We start from the raw sequence: 5,538 nt of genomic DNA, 5'->3' as shown, positions 1-5,538 counted from the left end.
ACTTAAAGCGTGTCGTCTGCTCGAGGTCTTCCTTCTTCACCATCTTGTCATTGGTAGCGAACCGGTAGTCGTTGTGGAGGTAGAATTGGTATCCTAAGTGGATTTGATGATTCAGTTCTAGAATGCGCCGGTGAAGAAATTCAAGAATGTACAATAGGTTAACTCCAGTCCCTGTTGGTATGGATGTATCTGTATCCTTCTTGAACATCGTGATCTTCACGGCATTGTCCCTGCAGTTGATGATAATCCACAAACAATCCACCGTCAGACAAGCGAAGCCGCGTTGGATGAACTTTGAACCATCGTGTCCAGGTTCATCTAGTCGTTTTAACCTGTGGAGGCAGGAGGCAACCATCTTGTCCCACACGGCTTGTGGGATGAACGGGTGGTTGAACTTGAGACAAAGAGTGACAGTGGTAACTGTATCAGGATCATTGAGTGCCTGGTAGATCATCTCTTGATCGGCGGTCTGAAGCATACTCGGCACTAGGAAGTAATCAACCTCGACGCTTGGATCGTCTAAGATTGGTTTTGCTAGACGACTTAGGGTCTCCATTACGATGTAAAGTGTTTCCTTATCATCAAGGAACGTGTCTTCCCAAAGTTATTCGAGGAATTCTTTCGGCAAAACACCAGAGTTTTCATATTTTGTCCACTCAAGCATCATATTTGGCGGTATGTTGTCTTTGAACGTTGTTGTCGTAAGTATTGCTTTGAATGCGTCAATGACCCATTGGGGCTAAAGAACTACGAAATGATTTTTAACATAGAGATCGAAGCAAAGAAAAGACCCGATGAATTTCAGGTTTCTGAAAAACATAACATGAATGTATGTGCATTTGAAAATAAGTAAACATAGCAACATATTGGGACAACACACATATTTTTACAGATTGTTTCAAGTAATTGATGAAGAAACGCAGTCGCTGAAATGTCGACATTATAGAGGAATCTTTGCATACACATTGGGACTTGACAAAGCTTTGCCAATTGAGGCTTCTTTTCTAGAGCACGCTATTAAAATTATCTGATGTGCATTATCTTGTAAAATAGATAAACAAGCAGGTGCGTATTCGACTGCTTATATTCAGTTTAAGGTCGCAGCGACCATATTCTGGGTCACAAATTACTGCGAAGTGAGCGTCATGCAAATGCTTTGTTTGAACACACGTCGTATAAATTACTTCGAATGTGGCATAAAATCCAATGTCCCGATTTACCGAGCAGCCGGTCGGCGATGTGTATAAAGATGAGCACGAGCGTTACACGGATGCTTGTGTGATAGAGAATGGTTGTGTTTTTGCTTGGTAAGGGAACATAATTACACATGCTATCGAAACTTCCCTAGTATATTAAAATAAATCTCACGTTCTAGTGTCGCGTGTTGCTCCGGAAGTATAGCAACGTCGATTGTGGAAAACATCCGTCTGTATGACGCTTAATTTATTTTTGATTATCTCACAGCAAACTCAACCAAACTATATTCACACACTAGAACTCGTCCCAATGAAACAATTTATATATACATTTATGGGACGAGATGGACAGAATTACAGACGTAGGTCGAAGGCATCCAATTAACGTCACTCAGTTGACATAAGCGCTGGATAGCAATCAGCGCTGGCAATGATCTGACTACATGTAATTAAATGCACAAAAGAGTCCGTGCATCCCCTGAAAATCACGAAGGTATTAAGAATAACTTTTTGTTAAGAACGATAGTCAAGGAGTGATGTCCTTAAATTAACCAGATTTATCTAGGGACAATAAACATACCTTAGAAAATCCATGACTTCGATTTCAGCCAATGGCACTGGTAAATGGCGGTTGACGTTTAGCAATTCTTCATATGTCAAGATGATTTTTCCTCTGTTCTTCATCCGGACGAGTTCGTGCTCCAATGCCACCCATCTGGCGGTCTGAGCCTTTTGCCACTGGGACTGAAGTGGCGCAACATCAATAATCTTTTCCCACATAGCTTCGTAAACGTCCTTGTTAATTGTAGAGTCATTAAGATCGGCAATAGGGACCATGTCCTGAACATGGTTTTGCATGATCGCACACAAGTGTGGGTTCTCTTGTAGCTTTTCCAGCACTTTTACAAACTCTTCCTCCTGTTTTTCGTTCTGCTTTAAAATAAATTTATGTATGTTTTCGTTTATTTTGGAAACATCAAGGATAGGTGAGTCGTTCGTTTGCATAAATAAACATATTGCATTGATATCTTACCTTTTTATTAAATTACATGATGTTAATATATAAAGGTAAATTATGCCACATCATTAATACATGAATTATCATCCGTCGCCGTTAACATTAAAAATCAAACCGTAGCAAACCGTAGCCTGCCGCTGATCTACTAGGATCCAGACAAATCGCAAAGTCGAATACTAGTAGAAAAACCATGTTGCTTGACATGAAACAATGATGTGTGTTATAGAACACCTGTTCTCCACCGAAATCATAGATTGTGACGTAGCCATTCAATTCCTCGCTACTTTCTTTTACTCTGGTGTGCATTATCTCCCCAATAACCTTTCTTTGTTCAGGAGATAAGTTAGCGAGCTTTGCAAAATATGTACATGTACCATGATTTCGATTATCGTGTTGTTGATATTTCTTCAAAGGAAAATATGTCATTTACATTAAAAAATGTATAATGAGTCTAATAAGTAATAAAGAAGGTATGGTCCAATATAGGAACCGTATCCTAAAGGGACCACAGAACCAAATCAAAAATAGAATGTGGGTTTTCCCCATTTGGGCAGAAGATTTAATAGGAAGGTGAATACATCGGGGCCTACTGATTGGATATTTAGGTGAGAGAAGTTTCCAAAGTTTTGATATGTGGGTTGGGCAATACATGTAGATGTAAAATATATAGAAAAACAGTTACTTTTTTGCTAGCCTGTTTTTGTCAGGGGGAGGTAAGTAAGTGTGTATTTTGTTGTTAATTTAGATGAATTTTTGGTGCTGATTTCAATACAAGATGGCGGCCCCCATATAAAAAAAAGTTCAAAATGGTAAAATTTTTTATAATTCCATTTAGAGGTTTCCGAGATGACACACTTCAAAATTATGGCTACTGGACCAGTGTTGAAAACTCCATTTAAGCAGTACAGTGATAAACGTTAACATTACCGTCTATGGGAAATCATTTGGTTCCGTGGTCCCTATAGGTAGCTACCGGATTTGACATTTTATGCCGTTCAGCGTCCCTGGACACCAGATGACGGGACCCATCTGAACATGTTCGGCTGGGATTTTCATCATGGAGATATTTTGGCAGAATTTAAGCAGGAAATTAGATTCTGAGCTTGTTTATAATGAAAATATGGGCCTGTGTACAGTGTAAAGGGGGCCATAGATCTAGACCTTGTTAATACGAAAATATAGTATTTATTTCAGTGGTAGCTGTATGAAACGTGCTTCGCGGTCCCATGATGTGTCTGGTTGTTCTGTAGTCAGTACCCCGGTTCGATTTTTGGTGTTTTTTTCTGGTTGTACTCTTGTCCCTAGCCCGGTTCGGTGTTCGGTGATGTGATTGGTTATTCTGTTGTCACTAACCCGGTTCGAATTTTAGTGGTTATTTTGGTATTATGTTGTCCCTAGCCCTGCCCACTGCCTATGTCCTATAATGACAGTATACAGGAGGTATGTGTCATATAATGACAGTATACGGGGGTATATGTCCTATAATGACAGTATACAGGGGGTATAAGTCATATAATGACAGTATACAGGGGTGTATGTCCTATAATGACAGTATACGGGCTGTATATGTCCTATAATGACAGTATACAGGGGTATATGTCCTATAATGACAGTATACAGGGGTATATGTCCTATAATGACATTATACAGGGGTGTATGTCCTATAATGACAGTATACATGGGTATATGTCCTATAATGACAGTATACAAGGGTGTATGTCCTATAATGACAGTATATATAGGGTGTATATGTCCTATAATGACAGTATACATGGTGTGTATGTCCTATAATGACAGTATACATGGGTATATGTCCTATAATGACAGTATAGAGGGTGTGTTTGTCCTATAATGACAGTATACATGGTGTGTATGTCCTATAATGACAGTATACATGGTGTATATGTCCTATAATGACAGTATACAGGGTGTGTATGTCCTATAATGACAGTATACATGGTGTGTATGTCCTATAATGACAGTATAGATGGGTATATGTCCTATAATGTCAGTATACAGGGTGTGTATGTCACATAATGACAGTATAGAGGGGTATATGTCCTATAATGACAGTACAGAGGGCGTGTATGTTCTATAATGACAGTATACAGGGGTATATGTCCTATAATGACATTATACAGGGTGTAAACATCCTCCACTGACTGTATAAAATATGTTTCTACCACAATACCCCGTGTTATTCAACTCTCAGACCATCAGTTAATCATTACAGCTGTTGATTAACAATCTGTTTATACCACACGTGGTATAAACTCTGTACGCATTTTGATTGGCTAACACGGTGAACTTTGACCCAAGCTGCAATTGTTATTGACGTCATCAATAATCTAATGACGTCACATCACCGAGTCCCGGACGTCACCGGTACACTATTTGCATACGCGAAATTATGTTTGGCCACGTTTTCCTTTGATTCAAGCCGATATTATTGTGGTAGAAACAGGTCACACGACTCGAAATTGTTGGATATGGAATTTATTTCACACTCGTAAGTTATTTTTTAAAAGTTGCAAAAAACACTCGCTAAAGCTCGTGTCTTTTGTAACTTTTAAAAAATAACTTACTCGTGTGAAATAAATTCCATATCCAACAACCTCTCGTTGTGTAACCTCTATTTCTACCACAATAGCCTGTGTTATTCAACTCTCAGACCATCAGTTAATCATTACAGCTGTTGATTAACAATATGTTTAAACCACACGTGGTATAAACGCTGTCCGCATTTTGATTGGCTAACACGGTGAACTTTGACCCAATCTGCAATTGTTATTGACGTCATCAATAATCTAATGACGTCACATCACCGGGTCCCGGACGTCACCGGTACACTTTATTTGCATACGCGAAATTATACTTGGCCACGTTTCCCTTTGATTCGAACCGATATTATTGTGGTAGAAACAGGTCACACGACTCGAAATTGTTGGATATAGAATTTATTTCACACTCGTAAGTTATTTTTCAAAATAAAGCTCGTGTCTTTTGTAACTTTGAAAAAAAAAAATTTCGTGTGAAATAAATTCCATATCCAACAACCACTCGTTTGTAACCTCTATAATTTTATGTTATACAACAAGAAGATTTGGTGACCATCAAATGAAGATAAACGATTGGGGCTTTGGAAGTTGAGCTTGATGAAATTTGTTATCTAAGAACAAGAAACAAAGACAGAAATTTGTAACTCATTATTCATTATCACATCGTTTTAACATGTATCAGGATACAACAATCTTCCTCAATACATAATTCATGACGGGCATATCTACTACCTGTAAACAGCTCTATTTACATTCTAGATGTACA

Source organism: Pecten maximus, chromosome 17 (genome assembly GCF_902652985.1).
Source record: "Pecten maximus chromosome 17, xPecMax1.1, whole genome shotgun sequence".
NCBI lineage: Eukaryota > Metazoa > Mollusca > Bivalvia > Pectinida > Pectinidae > Pecten > Pecten maximus.
This window is presented reverse-complemented; position numbering follows the sequence as displayed.